Consider the following 22,738-nt stretch of genomic DNA (forward strand, 5'->3'; position numbering starts at 1 on the left):
CTGTGGGGTAGATTGGTTTGGTTTCAATTAGTGTGCCTTTGAAAGAGGAATTTTCGTTGTTTCTCTAAAAGGTCATTTGATGGGCCCATGGTGTTCTAGGAAAGATGCTGTGCCTTCTTTTTCTCCTGAAATACCACAATAATTTCTTGAAAGCAGTTTAGCAGTTAGACATTTGGAAAACTGCCTAACGCCAGGGTCTAAAAATGAAGCTGAAGGGGAGAACTTGGGGTTTTCAGTCTTTAAAAAATAAAAACAAAACCATGCCACATTCTTCCTTGGTGAGTACAAATGACAACCACTGGCTAACCTAAGAAACAGGGTAACTTGGCACCAGTTCTTTTGACCATTCACTTGCCTAATACTGTGAGAATGTGAAACTCTGCCATGACATTAGTTATAAAGAAAGCCAAAGAAAGAAATCTTGGCCACAAGATGGGAATTGACGCAATTCTTATGTCTGCCACATTCAGACTATGCCTTTTGCAGATGTTTCTGGGTTTATTTATAGAAAGGTTGACTTTAGTAACAAGACCATGTTCCATTAATGACACTTTTTAAAAATATACTAAAACACCCAACTACTTTTATTGTGAATAGGAAATACCACCCCCCAAAAGTTGATAGTCCTTAAAGTCTTAGCTATGACATAAAACACAGTATCAAATTAGAAACAGTATAGAACTATCTGCTGCTGCTGCTAAGTCACTTCAGTCGTGTCCGACTCCGTGCGACCCCATAGACGGCAGCCCACTAGGCGCCCCCGTCCCTGGGATTCTCCAGGCAAGAACACCGGAGTGGGTTGCCATTTCCTCCTCCAATGCATGAAAGTGAAAAGTGAAAGTGAAGTCACTCAGTCGTATCCAACTCTCAGCGACCCCATGGACTGCATCCTACCAGGCTATTCCATCCATGGGATCCTCCAGGCAAGAGTACCGGAGTGGGGTGCCATTGCCTTCTCCAACTATCTGGTGGACCCCAAATCTGAGGCAAGCTATCAGAAAATATATACATTCCAAACACAACCGAGGAAGGGAAAATCAGACCAAACCTCCCTCTTCCAGAGAGCACTGGGTTCTCCCTGTTCAGCTTCTACACCCCTGCGTGGAGACACTGCTTCCAAATCTGGTTACTAGTCAAGTACTTCATAGAAGTCAATAGCTGTTGTAAAAGTGCCCTTCATTTTCAGGTTACTTTTTCCATGGTGTTACAGCTCCAAGTGCAGAGGTACATTAGTGCATGCTTCTAAGTTTTAAAGAAAAGAGTAGCACTCACATTAAAATATTTTCTAATGAAAATGAACAGGCTTTAAGCCAACTAGATACCATAGAATTCCTGTATCATCATCTTCTATCAGACGGGTTAGAGCCTTCTGGCTTCAACAAGACCTACCTACCTCCTCAAGAAGCTACAAGACAGACACAGATTTGCAGCTAACACCCCTTTGGTAAAAGAGCATGTCCACGGATTATGACATTGTCCAAAAAGCAAGAGGGGTCCACCCTGCTGGGAGAGAGGGCTTGCAGAGAACTGGGTGGTGAATTCAGAGCCACGTGAGAAGAGGCAAAATAGACCAATCACCCTGATTTCTACCTTGGACTTAGAAGCTAGCTGTATGTAGTTTGGCTGGCAAAGGGATTCTTATTTATCTAATTCAGAATTTCTTTCCCCATCCATCTTCTTTTCTTTAAAGCCTCATCACTCTTTTTAGCTTTGCTTTTAAGCAAGTCTTTTGGAATTAAAGTAGTTTTTAAAATTGACATTTGTTGTTGTTTAGTCGCAAAGTAGTGTCCGACTCTGTGACCCCATGGACTGCAGCACGCCAGGCTTCCCTGTCCTTCACTGTCTCCCAGAGTTTGCTCAGATTCATGTCCATTAAGTCCAGATGCTATCTAACCATCTCACCCTCTGCTGCTCCCTTCTCCTTTTGCCTTCTATCTCTCCCAGCATGAGGGTCTTTTCCAATGAGTCAGCTCTTCACATCAGGTGGCCAAAGTATTGAAGCTTCAGCTTCTGTTTCAGTCCTTCCAATGAACATTCAGGGTTGATTTCCTTTAGGACTGACTGGTTTGGTCTCCTTGCTGTCCAAGGGACTCTCAAGAGTCTTCTCTAGCACCAGAGTTCGAAAGCATCAGTTCTTCTGTGCTCAGCCTTCTTTATGGTCCAACTCTCACATCTGTACATGACTGGCTTCCTGCCAAAAACCAGATCAAGTTTGCCAGGCTTGTGAGGAAACCACCTTGGCAGATCTTCTAGTTCCAGTCAAGCCTTCCTGTGGACCACTTACAGCACAGGAAGAAATCTGGGCTGCAACCTCATGAAACATCCTGAGCCCCAGCTGCCCCCCTAGGACCTTCCTGACTTCCTAATACAAAGAAACTAGGTGAGATAAAATGCTTAAGTCCCTAAGTTTCTGGCAACTTGTTATGCAGCAATAGATATTATCGCCCAAACAGCCTTTATTTAAATTAGCTCCTAAGAATGCAAACAGAAGTTGTTGATGTAAATGAACACAGTACCAGGATATTATGGGCTTTCCAGGTGGTTTAGGGTAAAGAATCTGCCTGTCAATGCAGAAGTCACATGAGATGCAACCTCTGGATAAGGAAGATCGCCTGGAGTAGTAAATGGCAAGCCACTCCAGTACTCTTGCCAGGATAATGCCACGGACAGAGGAGACTGGTGGGCTACAGTCCATGGGGTCGCAAAGAGTCAGACGATTAAGTGACTGTGCATGCATGCATAGGATATTGCAATTCCTATATACTGAGTCCAAGCAAAACAGGATGATTAAGGATAACTCAAGAGCAAAGTAAATCCCAGTTTCTAAGAGGTGTTGCCTTTTTTTCCCATTAGAATGCAGAGAATGCAAAAAAAAAAAAAATTTTTTTTTTTCCCAAGAAGGCAGGCCCTTCCTTTGCTTGTATTAATAGATGTCTCTGCACAACTGCTGATTAATTGTTGGATATACTCTCTTTCCCCAAACTAGGTCCACCAGGATGGATAATAAATGGACAGCAGGGGCATTTTTATTACTGTAGAAATCAGTAAAGAGCTTATCACTGCCTATTCAAGTCTCACAGGTGATATAAGAAAAAGCCTAAAGGAAGCTACTCTCTGCTCTCCAAGATGCTGGAAAGTTCAAAAACCACATTCCTTCTTATTGAAAAAAGAAAGCCATCTAACATTCAAATGTAAATATTCAACTGTAAATAAAATGTGATGGCACATTTTCATAAGTGCTATCCCTTTGTTTTCACAAAATAAAACCACAAATATAAAAATCAGAAATTCTCCTAAATTTATAATTTTTTCTAATAAAAGAAAGGTAGGAACATTCAGTTTTTTTTTTCCCTTTTTTTGATACCAAAGCTCACAGATGTCCCACATCTTTGAATCATCAGCTCTGCTAAGAGCAACATGCAAAGGTAGTAAGGGAAGTACCCTGGGTTCTACATATTCCATATGAAATATTAAAACAGTAACATGACTACAGAAACAGTAACAGAGGCTTTCTACGGAAATGAATCCATTATGAGGCTATCAGCTATATTAGTTTGTAAAGCACAGAGCAATGGTAGTAACAATAAAAATAATTATTCAATTTTAATAAACATTTACTAACTCCTTACTATATTTAAAATACACTAGAAATTTAAGGGGCTTTCCTGGTGGCTCAGATGGTAAAGAATCTGCCTATAATGCAGGAGACCGGGGTTCAGTCCCTGCGTCGGGAAGATCCCCTAGAGAAGGGAATAGCAACCCACTCCAGTACTCTTGGGGCTTCCCTGGTGGCTCAGATGGTTAAAAACAAACAAACAAACAAACAGATAGTAAAGAAATTATGAAGGTAAAGTAACAAATGAATTTCATTCTATCAACTGTGCAGCTTTGTGAGATGTAACTAATATTGTGTTGGCCAACCCAATATGTAGTAATAATACCACCAAATAAATGTTTTGGAAGCATTAAAGAGACTTGTAAAAAAAGCCTACAGTAGAGTTCATATCCTGGGAGATGATCAAGGAGTTTTTGTGAAATAAGTCTTTCTACTTGTATTATGGCTGTAAATTTTCTTAGCTTTTTCATATTAAGATGTTTGAAGTCCCTTAGATGACAAAGATGAGGTTCACAAAGATTAGACAATTTGATTTGAACCCAGTTAATGTCTTTTAAATGGTTGAACCCATGTATCCTGTGGCTCCTGCATTGGCAGGTGGATTCTTTACCACTTGAGCCACCTAGAAGCCTAAGTAATAGTTCAGTTTGCTCAGTTGTATCCGACTCTTTGTGACCCCATGGGCTGTAGCACGCCAGGCTTCCCTGTCCATCACCAACTCCCGAAACTTGCTCAAACTCATGTCCATTGAGTCTTTGATGCCATCCAACCATCTCTTCCTCTGTTGTCTGCTTCTCCTCCTGCCTTCAATCTTTCCCAGCATTGGGGGCCTTTCCAATGAATCAGTTCTTTGCATCAGGTGGCCAAAATGTTGAAGTTTCAGCTTCAACATCAGTCTTTCCAATGAATATTCAGGACTGATTTCCTTTATGATTGACTGGTTTGATCTCCTTGCAGTCCAAGGGACTCTCAAGAGTCTTCTCCAACACCACAGTTCAAAAGCATTAATTCTTCGGCACTTAGCTTTCTTTACAGTCTAACTCTCACATCCATACATGACTACTGGAAAAACCATAGCTTTGACTAGATGGACCTTTGTTGGCAAAGTAATGTCTCTGCTTTTCAACATGCTGTCTAGGTTGGTTGTAACTTTTCTTCCAAGGAGCAAGCATCTTTTAATTTCATGGGTGTAGTCACCATCTGCAGTGATTTTGGAGCCCAAAAATATAGTTGCTCACTGTATCCACTGTTCCCCCATCAATTTGCCATGAAGTGATGAGACCAAATGCAACAAGCTTAGTTTTCTGAATGTTGAGCTTTAAGCCAACTTTTCCACTCTCCTCTTTCACTGTCATCAAGAGGCTCTTTAGTTCCTCTTCGCTTTCTGTCATGAGGGTGGTGTCATCTGTGTGTCTGAGGTGATTGATATTTCTCCCAGCAATCTTGATTCCAGCTTGTGCTTCATCCAGCCTGGCATTTCTTATGATGTACTCTACATATAAGTTAAATAAGCAGGGTGACAATATACAGCCTTGATATACTCCTTCCCCAATTTGGAAGCAGTCTACTGTTCCATGTCCAGTTCTAACTGTTGCTTCTTGACCTGTATACAGATTTCTCAGGAGGCAGGTAAGGTGGTCTGGTATTCCCATTTCTTGAAGAATTTTCCACAGTTTGTTGTGATCCACACAAAGGCTTTGGTGAAGTCAATAAAGCAGAAAAAGATGTTTTTCTGGAACTCTCTTGCTTTTTTGATGATCCATGGGGTTGCAAAGAGCCAGATAGGACTGAGTGACTAAGGCACACCCACAAGGGGTGCTGGCAATTTAATCTCTGGCTCCTCTGCTTTTTCTAAATTCAGGTTGAACATCTGGAAGTTCACAGCTCGTGTACTGTTGAAGAGTTATTTTCAGAAGATCAACTGCAGAGTTTGTAGAAAGTAGCCTCAAGTCATCTAGGTGTCTTTACTGAAGATCCTTTACTCTAGCTTGAGTTGGCCCCAAACCAAGAACACTGTTAAATGCATCCAGATGAAAGGACAAACATAACCACGCTAATAGAAGCTGTGCTTCCCTATAGAACACCTACCAGAGAAATGTGACACTGGGACACATGAGAGAACTACATCCAGCAGCTCTGGGAAAAGGGCTTCAGGATGACCGCTGTGGCCCAGTGATCAGGCGGAACACGTGGCTGGATTAACGACTACATCCAGCGAGCACTGGGGAAAGGGCTGCAGGATGACCGCTGTGGCCCAGTGATCAGGTGGAAGACGTGGCGGGATTAACGACTACATCCAGCGAGCACTGAGAAAAGGGCCACAGGATGACTGGTGTGGCCCAGCAGTCAGGAGGAACACATGGCTGGATTAACGACTTCATCCAGCGAGCACTGGGAAAAGGACTGTAGGATGACTGGTGTGGCCCAGCAATCAGGTGGAACACGTGGCTGGATTAACGACTACATCCAGCTGAGCACTGGGGAAAGGACCACAGGATGACTGGTGTGGCCCAGTGATCAGGGCGGAACACGTGGCTGGATTAACGTTTTAAGAGGAAACCAATGGGAGAGACATGTTAGGTAGGAAAAAGACTTGCAGAATAGAAAAGGAAGCAGAAACAGGCTTCTTCAGCAAAGGACATATCATAAGGCTGTCTTTGTCACTTCTCAGAAAGTGCAAGGCTCTGGGAAGGCACAGTGATTTTCAGAAGAATTTAGGTGGAATTGCTATACCCTTCTGAACCCCTATACTCCTCCAAGACTGGCACAAACTCAAAAGAAATTAACTGGCCTTTACTTTAAATGAAGTAAACTACAAAGGTTAAAAAACAAACAACACCTGATAAAGTTGTGAATTGTTATCAGCAGATAACAATTTCTCTGAATACAATGAAAAGATTCTTCGGCAGCTTCCACAGTCTGTTGTGTTATTTGTCAGACCCACGCCCCTCCTGCATCATGGAATTCTGTCTCGTTTCTTCTTTACAGTCCCAGCGCCTAGCACCAAATCTAGCACACTCAATAAACGAGGATGAAGGGCAGGCCAGGAGGAGGGTCTAGATAAAGCAGGAATTTGACATGCTATTTCCTGAGGTGGCAATGCAGGCAGCCAGCTGACAAATTTCTCTTTTCCTTTTCTCCCTACAAGGACGGACTGGTGGGGGAGACTGGAGGAGGGTAATTTTTTTAACTGAAAGAAAACAATTTTTAACTAACAAACCTGTGGCTTTATTTTTGCATTAATGTAAGTGAAAGCTCAAATACTGATTTCAACTGACACTCCCCAATCACCCTGGAAATTTTCCTAAAAACTACAGATTGATCTAGTTAACCTCTTCCTAGCTTATCAGATTTCATTATTCAGCTGGACTGTTATCAATTAACCATCTGTTCAATACTGCTATCAGACAACAGGAAAAATCCCAAGGTTGTTTTTAAATACCTGACAGTTCTGACTAGAAGGTTGTTTGCATGGATGTTTTAAACTTTCACCCATTTTTTTCCCTAATGGTTTCAAGAGAACTAATTTTTAAAAGCCCCTACCCTAGGTGGTTCAGTGGTAAAGAATTTGCCTGCCAATGCAGGAGCCACAATAGATGTGGGTTTGATAAGATCTCCTGAAAGAGAAAATGGCAACCCCATACCAGTGTTCTTGCCTGGAGAATCCCATGAACAGAGAAGCCTGGTGGGCTACAGTCTATGGGGTTGGAAAGAGTTGGACACGACTTAGTGACTAAACATGAGGGATTTCTTTTTTAAATAATGTGAATTAATTTCAAGTGACAATGATTTTCATTCTTCATTTAAAATAAGGGATGGTAAAAAATGTTTAGCCTGTGTCTAAAAAGAAAAATAATAATAAAGAGCAAAGAATATTCTACTACTAAAATTGAAAATTACTATAGTATGTTGGCATGTTCAAGTACATGTTAAACAATTACCTAATTTCCTAAATTACAGTTTCAAAATTACGTTAATCTTGAATAAATGTCATTTCAATACAAAGAAAAGTATAAGCAATAAGGCTACCTTAAGCTGAAGAAAAGAGTATCTTTTAAAAGAGTATGTTCAAATAATACTTATGCCAGGCACTTGTGTGGATTACACTTCACCTATTTCTGAAACCTTATCGTTTCTTGCCTGAATGTCTTAAAGAAGGGACATCCTTGGATCGTTTTTGGAATTACCATCTCCCACAGTTTGTGGTCCACTTCTGATGTACTCTCTCCCCTTGCTGACAGCACATGGTATTGACTACAATGCTGTGTTAATAACGCCCACTTTGGCTCCAGGCTAATCAAAAGAAAGCTGAGAGGGGAGACTGCACAGATCACAGCACCTATGATGGATTCAACTCAGACCTTGTTCCCGTTCATACCAGCTCGCTGTGTAGTGATGAACTCCCAGGTGTGGGAAAACGGCAGAAACACACAAGGGCTACAAGAGGGGAAAGAGGATAAAGAAGGGGAAATTATTAAAGCCAACAGAAGCAGCAGCAAGTCACAGAGAACTTCACCAGAGTTCTGAGACGCCAATGACCACAGGTCAGACACGAGGGGAACTCAGAGAATAAGCCAATGGATATCTCATCTCCCACACACTTTGGAAAGAATCTGGGCTAGGAGGGCAGAAGGGCTCCCCTAAAAGGCAAGCTGCCCTGGCATACTATGCACAGTCTGCATCTCAGAAGTCCCCAAAGGGCACATGGAATCCAGAAGCCCTGATGGCCCCTGCTGACCCAAGAAGCGCAATGTCACATGCGCTGTATGAATTCAGGGCTCCAAAGAGCAAACTCGCCTTGTCCTCTGCACGTCCTAGAGGCAGAACAGCCCGCACCCTCCCCCAGCTCTGCCGAAGTAACTTTGGAACAGTCAGAACCTCCCTGGGCCTCAGGGTCTCATCTGCAGGGCCAGCTCTGGGAAATGAGTGCAGCTGAGTGTCTGTTCACTGGCAACATCCCTCTGGCACTGGAAGGCCACAAGATCCTGGAGGAGGAGGACCTGATGCATGTCAATCATCAAGGCCACGCCCACCTTCCTGGTGCAGGGAGAACCCAGAGTGGGATGCTGGGGAAACCAGACTACATGCCAAGTATTTCAGGCCTTTCAGACTGAGGGCAGGCTCGTTACACGCCAGAGACCAGGAGAACTGTCTGCTTCTTCTGATGTTTCTCTCAACACTGTAGTTTACAGCCTTTTCTGTGTCAAGCCACCGGGTCTCCCGCATTGGAGGCAGACGCTTTAACCTCGAAGCCACCAGGGAAGCCTGTTCTAAGTACTTTATGCATATTATTTCATTTACTTTCATTAATTCATAAGAATCTCTCATTTTCTTTTAGGCACAGACTTTACTGTTTGAATATTTGCAATTACTATTCTATACACAAATTTTACTTTCTTACAAAGCTCTATATTCTGTATTGCTAGGTCACTTCACTGTCCATTTTATGCCACATTTCCATCCAGAACTATTTCCCCAAATCACAATCTGGCTGATTGTATGCTGTTGTTCAGTTGCTAAGTTGTGTCCAACTCTTTGCGATGCCATGGACTGTAGCCCACCAGGCTCCTCTGTCCATGGGATTCTCCAGACAAGAATACTGGAGTGGGTTGCCATTTCCTTTCCTAATTCCTGATTTTCTGATGAGGTAAGAGACATGGGGTGGTTAGACAGTTTACAACCCAGCCCCCTGCCGCCGTGCACCACGCCCTCCCCTACGCCCCGCTAGCACACAGCAGTCAGCACACACGCCCAGTCCTGCTATTGCGTCCATGCTCTGAAGCTCCCCTGGCACGGAACCCAGCAGCTGGCTCTCCTGACGAGAAGGCCTTCTCTCCCGCAAATGACTGATTCCAGCCATCCCTCCCTAACTTCCACATCAGTAGGATGGGGTAAGACCACCACCTTCCCCCCATTGAAACAGAATGCTTCTATGTGAAAATGACTAACCAATATATGAAAAGATGCTCTACACCAGGGGTCCCCAACCCCTAGACTGGTACCAGTTCATCGTCTGTTAGGAACTGATTCGCACAGCAGGAGGTAAGTGGTGGGTAGAAAGTGAAGAAGAATCAAAGAACCTCTTGATGAAAGTGAAAGGAGAGTGAAAACGTTGGGTTAAAGTTCAACATTCAGAAAATTAAGATCATAGCATCTGGTCCCATCACTTCATGGGAAATAGATAGGGAAACAATGGAAACAGTGAGAGACTTTATTTTGGGGGGCTCCAAAATCACTGCAGATGGTGACTGCAACCATCAAATTAAAAGACTCTTGTTCCTTGGAAGAAAAGTTATATGCTAGACAGCATATTAAGAAGCAGAGACATTACTTTACCAACAAAGGTCCATCTAGTCAAGGCTATGGTTTTTCCAGTAGTCATGTATGGATGTGAGAGTTGGACTGTGAAGAAAGCTGAGTGTCAAAGAATTGATGCTTTTGAACTGTGGTGTTGGAGAAGACTCTTTAGATTCCCTTGGACTGCAAGGAGATCCAACCAGTCCATTCTAAAGGAGATCAGTCCTGGGTGTTCATTGGAAGGACTGATGCTAAAGCTGAAACTCCAATACTTTGGCCACCTGATGCAAAGAGTTGACTCATTGGAAAAGGCTCTGATACTGGAAGGGATTGGGGGCAGGAGGAGAAGGGGACGACAGAGGATGAGATGGCTGGATGGCATCACCGACTCGATGGACCTGAGTCTGAGTAAACTCTGGGAGTTGGTGATGGACAGGGAGGCCTGGCGTGCTGCGATTCATGGGGTCACAGAGAATCGGACACAACTGAGCAACTGAACTGAACTGAACTGATGCGAAGAACTGACTCATTGGAAATGACTCTGATGCTGGAAAAGATTGAAGGTGGGAGGAGAAGGGGACAACAGGATGAGATGGCTAGATGGCATCACTGACTCGATGGACGTGAGTTTGAGTAGGCTCTGGGAGTTGAACAGGGAAGCCTGGCGTGCTGCAGTCCATGGAGTTGCAAAGAGTCGGACACGACTGAGTGACTGAACTGAACTGAGCAAGCAAAGCTTCATCTGTATTTACAGCTAATCCCCATCACATGCATTACCACCTGACCTCTGCCTCCTATGGTTCTGCACGGCATTACATTCTCATAGGAGCTCGAATCTTACTGTGAACTCTGCATGTGAGGGATCTAGCTTGCCCATTCCTTACGAGAATCATCTTGAAACCATCCCCCCGATGCCTGTCCCCCTGTGGAAAACGTATCTTCCACAAAACCAGTCCCTGGTGCCAAAAAGGTTGGAGATGTCTGCTCTACACTGTATGTCATCAGGGAAATGCAAATGAACACAATGAGATCCACTATACGCCTATTAGAATGGCCCAGATCTGGAACAGACACCACCAGATGCTGGTGAGACTGTGGAGCAACAGGAACTCATTCACTGCTGGTGGGAATGCAAGACAACGCGGTCACTTCGGAAGGCAGTTTGGTGGCTTTCTTATAAAACTAAACATACTCTTAGCATACAATCTTGCAACTGTGCTCCCTGGTACTCACCCAAAGAAGTTAAAAGCTATGTGCACACAACACCTGCACATGGGTATTTGCAGCAGCTTTATTCATAACTGCCAAAACTCGAAAGTACCCAAGACGTCCTCCAACAGATGCATGGATAAATAAACTGTGCCACATCCAGACAGCGGAATATTACTTAGCATTAAAAAGAAATGAGCTAACAAGCCCTGAAAAGACATAGAGGAAACATAAATGCCTGTTACTAAGTGAAAGAGCCAATCTGAAGAGGCTGCATACTATAATTCCAATGATATGACATTTAGGAATAGGTAAAAGCATGGAGACAGTAAAAAGACTAGGGGTTGCCAGTGGTTAGGAGAGAGGGTGAGATGAATGGGCAGAGCACAGAGGATTTTCAGGGTAGTGAAAATACTCCGCATGAGGTTATAATCATGGATACATATCATTATTTGTATGTCATTAGGATACATTTGTCCAAACACACAGAATGTACAATACCAAAAGCTAACAGTAATGTAAACTATGGGCTTTCTACCACAAGGACGTGTTACTGTAGGCTAGTCAGCTGTAACAAACGTGCCACTCTGGAGAGGGATGTTGATGATGGGGTAAGCTATGTGTATGAGGGGGTGGGGGTAAACAGGAAATCTCTGTACCTCCCCCTTGATCTTACTGTAAATCTAAAACTGCTTTAAAAAAATGAAGTCTTCAAAGTCATCCCCAACAACAGCTGGCACACGGCAGATACCCAATAATTGCTAATTCACTCCTTCACCTCATGTAATCACTACTCAGACGGAGGCCACCCTCTGCCCAGCCCTCCATGTTTACATCTAGCTGAGGCCCTGGTCATACTGGCTCCCTGCACAGCCAAAGAGCAATCATAGGACGGAGAATGCCTTTCCCCCCAAAAGCACCAATGTGTGTGCCCCCGTGACGGACACAACCTGAATCTAGGCATGCCCGGGGAGCCATGGACAGCAGAGGACTTGTCTGAAGCCAGCAACAAAAGATCCCCCGTTTCTAGGCTGTTGGCCGGTATACTACTGCAACAGGCCACAGGCCCACAGTTACAGCATTTGACAGGAAAAAAAAAAAAAAAAAAAAACCTTTAGCAACAGAACAACTGTGGGATGTCTTTTAGAACATCTTTCTGTACAGTGCAGCAAAGGCACGTTACCCTCAGAGTTTACCTGAAAGTTCGCTCCTACTACTACCAGCCAACAGATCAGGGAAAATCAAAACCCCACACTCAGAATCCACGTGACCTGCATGTGAAAAATGAAAGGCTCACAAGCAGGTCTGTATTACCACCCTGGATGTTTTCCTCTGGACACATTCCAGCTTGTTAATGTTCAGAAAACTTGGCTCCCAAATGGCCTGATTTGCACGGAAGATTTATTACCTGTGCTGATCCCTCCTTGGCTTTTTTGGGTTAAACTATTTTCATTAAATGTTAAATAGGTAGAAAATATGAAGAATGAGATGGTTAGATAGCATCACTGACTCAATGGACATGAATCTGAGCAAACTTCAGGAGACAGTGAGGACAGGGAAGCCTGGTATGCTGCAGTCCATGGGGTCAGAGTCAAACATGACTCAGCAACTGAACAACAAAGAATTTCAAGGGAGCAAACATTTGTGTACCCACAACCAATTTTACAAAGAAAAAGTAAATTACTAAAACCTCTGAAGCTCCTTTTGACTCTTCCTTATACACTCCCTTTATCCTCCACTAGCAGGCAATAACTCTCCTAAATTCTGTGTTTATTCTTGCCTTTTAAAAATAGTCAAATCACACTTCTGTATGCCTAAACTACTGTATCCATAAAATCTGTTTAGTGTGCTTAAATCTCTGAACGTCATCTAAGTAGAATTAGACCACATATGATCTTTGCAATCTGCTTTTTCCACTCAACATTATGTTGATATATGAATCAGTGATCCATTCATTTTCAAAGCTGGGGAAGGGGCTGACACGCACAGGTGTGGGCTGAGGCTCGCTGTTTCTGGGCAGCATCTCTTCTGACCAAGTGCTGCCATGCTGTACTGGCTGTTCATCATCTCCAGTATTACTCCATTCTACAGTAGTTCACTGTATAAACTATACCACAGTTATGTTTTATACAATTGATGTTTTGTTTTCTTCCAGGTGTTTTGTGGTGGGCCACGTGAAGTGCTGTGAACAGTGGTGGCCATAACAATATCCGTTTTCAACTTTATTAAAATCAGTTTTCCTGAAAACTGTGGTAATAACCACTGGGGTTCGTAAAATTTCCTAGATAAAATCCAACTTTTTTTTTTAATGAAAAAGTGCAAATTAGAAAGGAAAACAGCAAAGAACACTACCCTTAGGAGGATATGATCAGTTTCTCAAAACATTGGCTTAAATTATACACATGTATCTGTATGTCTACCCGTGTCAGTAAGTGAGTGCCTTACTATGGCTCACAGTCAAAAGGCTCAGAATCGCCTTCTAGTTGATTAACTCTCTTTGCCTATGTCAAATTTAACTCTTTTTGCCTTTGTCAAATTTACCAGATTTACCATTTACCGTTTTGATTTTTAAGTTCCAATCACATATTTACTTAATTTCTCAAAGCTCTATCTAGTTCTCAGACCTCCTCTGTCATGGTTACATTCATTCGCTATTTACTCACATTTTCAACCTTCTCATTGCTTCAGTACAAAGCTGTTTCACGTTCTCTGTCTGACAGCTGTATCTGGAATCACTACATGTCTAATTCTGTTCCTACTATTTTGTCTGGTTCTATTGGTTCTTTGCTTTACTTATCTGTTTTATAGTTTTTGACTGTGAGTTAAGTTTTCTTGTGGTTACATTTTTTTGAACTCTTTGAAGCCTAGATTGAACAAAGATTCCTCCAGAAAGACCCTGTGCCTGCTTCTGCCTTGAGCTACTATGCCGGAACCACTGTTTACAACTGTATACATTTCCCCCTTTGGGGGCTCACCTGGATAGATCCAAATTAGGGCTGTAAACCTGCATGGATACTGGTTACTGGTTATAAAATATTAGATAGGCAGTTTTCCTTCGAGTTGCTAAGGGGCTGGGAGGAGGTCAGGGGGAAAGCTGTGTTTCTTGTTCAACACTGCGCTATGGAAGTAGCCTTCAGGGAGGTGGTCCCAGAGTTCTGTGGAGACATCTTATATCAAACATTTTCCCCTAGCACAGACTCTGGGCTTTGTCTCCTGTCTCCAAAGCAACAGGAGCCCGAGGAAATCAAAGCATACATTTGCTGGATTTGGCAAGCGCTCTCACGCTGGATGTCCACTCACCTCTCTGGGTTCTCACTTTCACTTTCAATCCATGCTTCTTTCTCAACAATTTTATAGCCATATTTATAAAATTTATCTAGCATTTTTATTTTTAGTCTGTGGTGGAAAAATAGAGTATACAATCTCAAATACCACCAGAAATGAAAGTTTGGGCTAACTTCTTAAACAACCGGTATTTCCTATTAGCTTGTACTGAACTTGTTCCACTAAAACCATTAGGTGTTTTTCATATGAGCTGTGTTGTTTCCTCATTCCTGTACTTGCATAACTGTTATTATTTTGAATCTAAATGCAGAAATTCATATTCTGACCCATTAAATTTAGTCTTTTAGTGTTTCCTTGTTTTAAGTCATTAAAATCATTCTGAATTCTCCATCGGTCATTTTTAGATTTTTATCTACATCCTCAGACTTTTCCATTAACATACCCCTATAGATCAATCCCAAGTTGAAAAAGATGTGGACTCTCATATTATTCAGCATATAATTCACTATAAAAATAGTTTCTGAAAACAACTGATATATCTAGAAAGTAGCACCCAATATCTCCAATATTATACAAGCGGTTTGCCTAGAAATGTGCTTTTCTATCAATAAAATCAGTGTTTTATTATCTTTACCTCAGTGCCATTTAAGGATGATTATAAAGAAGTTTTAATATAGACCCTTGACATGGGGATTGCTATGCTTCCATCACACACCACAAGTCAAATTTGATACCGACGTGAAAGCAGGAGAGTAGGTTCAAGTTAACAAGAAGGATGCCTTTGAAAACTATAAGGTAGAAATCTTCAGTCACCCTCTAAGTGGTGCAGACAAGTAAAATCCTGACAGTAACAGCAAGATCCTTCAGGAAAGGCTGAGAGTCACTCTGAGGCGAACACGCCTTTGTTTCAATGATTAATTTTACAAGAAGCAGCACGGCCATCCAGCACGCCTGCCTCGTTCCACCTCTATGGGAAAGAGATCAGCAACTGAAAGACACATTAATGTTATGTAGGGTGACCATATAATTTATCATTAGGACAAAAGTTCATCTTCTATACCAAAATAAGACAAGTGAAGCAGGCCTGACCCAGCAGATCAGGAGAGAATTCACTCTAACAATATATGTCTTTCCTTTGTAAATAAAACCATTGCCTCAGTATTTCCTTATACTGCCTATAAACCCTAAAAGCACTCATCCATTGCTTATTTTCTACTGGACAAAATCTAAATTTACAGGATAATATGCTAATAATGTCCTTTAACACTCCTCAATATTATATTTAATATATTGTTTGTTAAGGGTGGCAGTTTGATATCCTTCATTCTTAAGATGAAAGTTTTAAAGGAATTTATCTTAAAAAAAAAAATCACTGAATTAAAATCTCATTCCATGAATTAAAAACAAAAACTAGCTTGATTTTAATTATTCTTGAAATGAGACTATCCCGACAGTCCAAAATTTCCATCCCCTGGCAGAGGATACTCAGGTAACCAAGAAGTCCTCTCCCACAAACCTAGGACTTTAGCGCTGCCCCGACCCCACTCCCACTAGCTAACATGGGGACACTGTTAAAAGTTTTCAGAGCACAAACCCACCTTCTGTTATCTGGGATTTTGTTGTTTGACCAAAGTAAGTGGTTTTCTTTTTTTTTAAGGATGGAAGTTACCCCAAAATTCCAAACATATGACTTCTCTGAAAAAAAAAAAACACTTGAAGATTTGTCAAACCCTGATCCACCCATGTGTCCTAAGGGCAGTGATCCGCTGGAGCTGAGCAGGGACTGCCCCCTCTTCCCCCGCCTTAGGTAATTCTGTGCTCTCTAATTTGCCACAGTCCTTACCACTCATCTTTACACCAAAGCCACTTTTCCCTTCATGCCATCTCCCTGCCTGCTGCAATGAGTGCAAACTCTGCCATAAAGGGCTTGTAAATAAACACGCACCCCCACACACGAGAAGGCTCACTCATGCAAGACCAGGGCACCGTGTACCCAGAGCCCCCAGCACCACCCCAGGCGGCCTTCTTTGCTCAGTGCAGGCTCCTCCTCAGCTCTGCAGCCTCTCCATATGCCAGCCTCATTCTAGCAGACCAGCTGCCCCAGTGGGCACTTAACTTTCTGTCCTTTAAGAAATCTCTCCAAGGCTATTTTCTCATCTGTTAAATGAGTAAATCTACCTCGCAGAATTGTGAAGATAAATGAAAATGTGAGTGAAGAACCTACCACAGCCCTGAACACATGATAACCACTTAGTTCACGGTTCTTACTATTATTTAGGTCAATAAACCCTCAAGCAAAACAAAGAGTGAGCCACTGGAATAAAACAACTTTTGGATAAGCAAAAAAATACAAAAAACAAACAAACAAACAAACAAAAAACCCTGTTTTATGGAATTTATTGGGTTTCAAAAAGTTATAACTTGCTTGCTTTTAAAGTCTAGATAACAAAACTGTTACATAAATAAGAAACGATAAATTCAGCTGCATCACATAACCACATAGTAGAGAGCAGGCACCTGTGGCCCAGAGGGACATTCACTCAGAGATTTCCACAACTGTTTTGTGCTAATTTCCCCATTCTCCTCATCAAGGCAACAGTTTTATTTCCTGTAAGGTGCTTTTAGTGAAAGCACAGAAATGATTACAGAAGAAGAGTAAAGACTCCACAGAAAACATAATGGTTACTCCATCTTTTTAACCAAAAAAACTGACTACTTCACTACATATACGTATGTGCTTTTTGCTTAAAATAGAACATGCGAGGGAAGTCTTTGGTTTTTCTTTCTCTAGAGAGAAAGTCACATGTAATTACGAGTAATAGAGCACACCGACGCACCTAGCCAAAACAAACAGCAAGAAAATGTCCACATTTGTGGGTTCAGGACCTCCTTAGGACAAACTCTGCAGGCTTTTAAAGACACGGCATGTTTGCGTGAATCAGTCTTTAACCATGAGAGAAGGGTACTTAGAAAACTTGATAAAAACATAAGAAGCAGACCTAAGTATGAAATCCAGTTTCTCACATGTGATGTTTTAAATCAGCACTCTGAGGTTTGCCACCGTGAGCCTCAGGGCACACAGGGTCTTCTCCAAGGGGCCTTCCCTGATTCTCCTCTCCCACCTCCCACAACGAAAGCCGGCCCCTGCCTCCCTGAGTCCCGACTCCACCTCAGCAGCAGGAACTACCTGTGCTGTTGAACCATCCTCAAGCCTTGTGAGATTTCCTCAAGGCGCTGGCTCTGTGTCACCACCACTCAACTCAGGACAAAGAATACATGAGTACCAGCCTCTCTTGTCCACAGTGAACCTTCAGGATGAAATGGCAGCTGAAGTCCACAGCGGTGGAGCCATGCCTGAGTTAGAACCTGAGCTCTTCTGCCCTACTCTTCCACCCCTGTGAGTTTGGGCAAATTATTCTGTGCATCAATTTTTGCATAGATTAAAAGGTGAGGAAAAAAGCAGAGACTCTCTGAGGTGGTTGTGAGATTTAAATGAATTAATGCATATAAAGTGCTTAGGACCTGGCACATTATAAGTGCTCAGATACATTATACACCAAATGACTCTCATCATTTAAAAATCGACCTACATTTCCTCAGACTCCTCAATTCAGTGCTACCTCACTCTTCTGGAGACGATCACAAAGGCTCTCCTCATCGCCAGAAGTCAAGTCCTTACCCTACTTGGCTTCCATCTTCAGCCTCAACGCAGCTGGCTAGCTCTTCATTTATGAGGCCATCTCCGCCACGTTTGGGAGGGCGCTTCTTCTCTCAGTCTTTCTCTCTAATTTACCTTCCTGCCGGGGCCAGTGAGTGCTCCCCACAGCTGACTCTCTTCTTCACCAGCTTCCAGCTCAAGCTTATCTAGTCATTGTTCTTCATCTACTACCAACTGTGGTAACTACTGCCACATGTTAGTAAGTAGAGTGGAAAATTCAATATATTTTTCCTTTGGGGGACAGCAATAGAATATAGTGACATATAGGTTAAATTTATATTAAGACTTAGAAAAAAAAATATATGCATGCCATTGACTCACATCTATTCTACAGGTAATGTATCCAACCTCTCTCCCCAAATCATGTATATCAAGTTTAACTACCAAACTGCATCTACCACACACTCAAATATGTAAATATTTGCACATTGCATTCACCAGGCTGTAGCTTGTCTAAAGTGTTTGTACGTATGCGTGGGTGTCAAAACCTTAGCTTTACCTCAGCTAGAAATGTTTAAATCTTTAGCCCATATTTTTTCTCAGAAAATTACACCTGAGACTCACTCAGTCTTTAGGCTGTCTAAAGTTGGTATAATGCAAACAGACATTAAGCAGATAATATACACATGTACTACCCATGCTACCATAGTTTGGGCAAAACCCACTTTCCACATTTTGTTGAGACTATTCACTAATCAAACTAATGTGACTGCTAATAAGCACACCTCTTTTTTATTAAATAGACTACACAAATAATAATGTAACCTTCCAAGATATTGCAACAGCCGAGATGAGTTTCAACATCTGTAATATACTCTTGGAAGATTTTCAGCAGAAACAGCCTGTGCTAGTCTGTGACAGTGCTGAGGCTGATGGGGGAAGGAATGCATTGCCCAAAGGTGTGGGGGGGCCACACTTGAGAGGGTGTTACAACAGACAAATGCTTTGGGGACACTTAGCTCATTACCTACTGGGTGGATTTTCTTTGGTGGAATCAGCAGCTTGCTAATTAGCAAGATGAGTGTTAGAAACAGGATCACATTGGTGAAATTAGATAATTCTAGTAAGTGAGCTTGCTAAAGTGTTTCAGAGACACTTCTACCCTTGAATGAACAGGGTAAGATCATCTCAGTTCAGTTCAGTTCAGTTCAGTTGCTCAGTTGTGTCTGACTCTTTGCGACCCCATGATCACAGCACACCAGGCCTCCCTGTCTATCACCAACTCCCAGAGTTCACTCAGACTCATGCCCATTGAGTCGGTGATGCCATCCAACCATCTCATCCTCTGTCGTCCCCTTCTCCTCCTGCCCCAATCCCTCCCAGAATCAGGGTCTTTTCCATTGAGTCAACTCTTCACATGAGGTGGCCAAAGTATTGGTTTCAGCTTTAGCATCAGTCCTTCCAGTGAACACCCAGGACTGATCTCCTTTAGAATGGACTGGTTGGATCTTCTTGCAGTCCAAGGGACTCTCAAGAGTCTTCTCCAACACCACAGTTCAAAAGCATCAATTCTTTGGCGCTCAGCTTTCTTCACTGTCCAAGTCTCACATCCATACATGACAACTGGAAAAACCATAGCCTTGACTAGACGGACCTTTGTTGGCAAAGTATTATCTCTGCTTTTCAATATGCTATCTAGGCTGGTAGTAACTTTCCTTCTAAGGAGTAAGTGTCTTTTAATTTCATGGCTGCAATCACCATCTGCAGTGATTTTGGAGCCCCCCAAAATAAAGTCTGACACTGTTTCCACTGTTTCCCCATCTATTTTCCATGAAGTGATGGGACCAGATGCCATGATCTTCAGAATGTTGAGCTTTAAGCCAACTTTTTCACTATCCTCTTTCACTTTCATCAAGAGGCTTTTTAGTTCCTCTTCACTTTCTGCCATAAGAGTGGTGTCATCTGCATATCTGAAGTTATTGATATTTCTCTTGGCAATCTTGATTCCAGCTTGTGCATCTTCCAGCCCAGCATTTCTCATGATGTACTCTGCATATAGGTTAAATAAGCAGGGTGACAATATACAGCCCTGACATACTCTTTTTCCTATTTGGAACCAGTCTGTTGTTCCATGCCCAGTTCTAACTGTTGCCTCCTGACCTGCATATAGGTTTCTCAAGAGGCAGATCTTACTATTAAAGCCTAAATCTCTGATGGTAACTTAGAGACCAAGAACCTTCTCTGCCATGCTGTTTTTTGTTTTCAGTAAGCATTTCTTGAAAGGTGTACCAGAACACCTAAAGACACAGAGCTCAAAGCTTACAAGTCAACCGCATGTGTAGTAGTTGAGTTGAAACTTGCTTTTAACCTGATTGTGAGGTTGTAAGAGAACAGAGAAGCCCTGCTGCTTCAGGCTTCTTTCGCAGACACCCTCATGTACTGACTCTCTCAAAAAAGACACCTAGAAGTTGGCCAAGACCAATGTGACTGTGGAAGAATGTTCTGGATACCTGTTATATTAGATGATGTAGTCTTTCTATGATTGAACTTGACATGGAGAATGTGAGTGATGTTTAAGCCTACCATTCGCAGACATTTGCTGTGATAATCAAATAATTTAAAAGATGTGAGATTGACCTGAAAACTGTAAGGCACCACCATTATGTGTAATACTCTCATAACTTTATTGACTATACCTTGAAACTGAAGGACGCTGGCCTAGCTGTTGCCCTGCCTCTTTCCTGGATATGAATTTTTTCCATGTGCCTGTTTTTTAAGGTTCTCATCCCATGGCTTTCGAATTGGCTCCCCACCAAAATACACGCACACATGCAGGTTTCTGTCTAAAATCTAAAACATTCTGGACTGCAAGTGAAACAATATTTATTATCTATTAACACAATTAATATCATTATTAACAAATTATATACATAGTAGTGTATAATTAATGTAATATTAAATAAATAAAGATAGGAATGAGGGAGCTTAGAGGTTTTAAGACTGCCACTGCAGGTATTCTTGCTAAACAGGAGAGGCTGGCCAGTCTGGCTTCCAGATATATATGGGTATTATATTTAGGCATTGCCCCAGTCATTTAAGAGCTTAAAAATAACTTGATTTGACCTTAGAATTTTACAAAGTGTTCCAGATCGGCTCTCTCTATTGGAAGCTCAGAAGCCTCTGCATACTTGATTAGAGTCTATTTTATTTTTTAAAATAGTACGTTGGAGGAGTTCCATCTTCATTTCCGAGACAGGCCTAAAACTTATTGTCATTAATATAATGCCATCAAATTGCATTCACTCAGCGCTGATAAACAAGTACTTACTTTTATCTATTCTCTCTTGGGTGCCTTTGTTATCAGACGAGGAAATGCCTCCATCTCCCACACTTCCTTCAGAGACAAGAAGGGCCAGGTTGGGTCGGGGAGTGAGGCCTGGCCCTACTGGTAACAGAGAGCGCTTGAGGATTTGAACAGAGAAGTGTGGCAAATTTGAGTCCCTCATCAACCACTATGTGACCTGTCACTTCTATTCTCCAGGGGCTGCTCTTCTAAAAGAGAATATGGTAAAACAACCTCCCAAGCCTCTCCCAGGGTCAGCACCACCACACCTCTATAGGAATCCTACAGGTTAGAACTCGATGTCTGTGGTTCTTAATTATAAAAACCAGTATCTTCTCCCTTATTTATAGCTGCCTCACAACCTAGTTGTTCTCAGTAGTGACTTTCAAAGGGCCAACTCTGTTGCTCTGGACAAAATCAAAGAACATATTTAAAGAGCAAGTTTCTCAGTTTTTTTTCCTTACAAGTATTTTAAGTTGTGTACTTAACTTGACAAGTCCTATTGCTTAAAAATGATTCACAAAGGTAGTACACACTTAACTGTCTTAGCTTGCTAAATATCTGAAAGACAGAAAAACAGTTTTCCTGCTAAATGGATGAGGTTAAGAATAAAAATTCCAATGATTTGCATTGATTATTTCCAGAAAAAAAAAATATCAGTTGAATGACAAATGCTTGCTAAGAAGTTAGGCTGTTCCTTAGAGAAAAAAAGAAAAAAAGATGGCTATCGGCAAACTCCCATGTAAGTCAGTCAATTTCTGTCTGTGTGATGATTATGGATGTAACCCATAATCTCAGCCATTTCAAAATACTTAAGTCACACCCAACGGGGAGGAACCCATGCAAACATCTTGTCGATGTCATAACAGGGCAGGCATGCATTTATCAGCAGTCAGAATCAGCGGAATGGAAGGCCATGGCATAAGGACTTCATGGAAGGAACCCTGGACCAAAGAGGGTCCTGACGTTGCTATTTCTAATCCGTCCTCAAATTCTCCTAGCTGAACCATCTTGGGCTACTCATTTAGGCTTTTGGAAGGGACTTATCTGACTGTAAATTATCTGATCTATTTCCAGTAACTGTTAACAGTCAATATGAACACAAAAATGGTTGAAAAACTGAACTGTGGGACTTCCCTGGTGGTACAGTGGATAAGAATCCACCTGCCAGTGCAGGAGACACAGCATCAATCCCTGGTCCGGGAAGATCCCACATGCCGTGGAACAACGAAGCCTGTGCACCACAACCACGGAGCCTTGCCTAGTGCCCCAGATCAGCCACTGCAACGAGAAGCCCACACACCACAACAAAGGGGAGCCTCTGCTCGCA

General features: G+C 42.2%; 1 protein-coding gene across 5 annotated transcripts in view; it reads right to left on the reverse strand.

Annotated features, from left to right (window-relative positions):
• Positions 1-22,738, reverse strand: part of RASSF8 (Ras association domain family member 8) — a 140,684-nt gene that overhangs the window by 93,712 nt on the left and 24,234 nt on the right. The window contains exon 1 of one of the 5 annotated variants that reach the window (XM_060413301.1): positions 7,978-22,344. The exons of the other annotated variants lie outside the window; for them this stretch is intronic. The gene's annotated coding sequence lies outside the window, so the exon portion shown is untranslated. Of the gene's footprint in view, positions 1-7,977; positions 22,345-22,738 lie in introns of those variants that run through there. 5 annotated transcript variants of the gene reach the window in all.

Source organism: Ovis aries, chromosome 3 (genome assembly GCF_016772045.2).
Source record: "Ovis aries strain OAR_USU_Benz2616 breed Rambouillet chromosome 3, ARS-UI_Ramb_v3.0, whole genome shotgun sequence".
NCBI classification, from domain to species: Eukaryota; Metazoa; Chordata; class Mammalia; order Artiodactyla; family Bovidae; genus Ovis; species Ovis aries.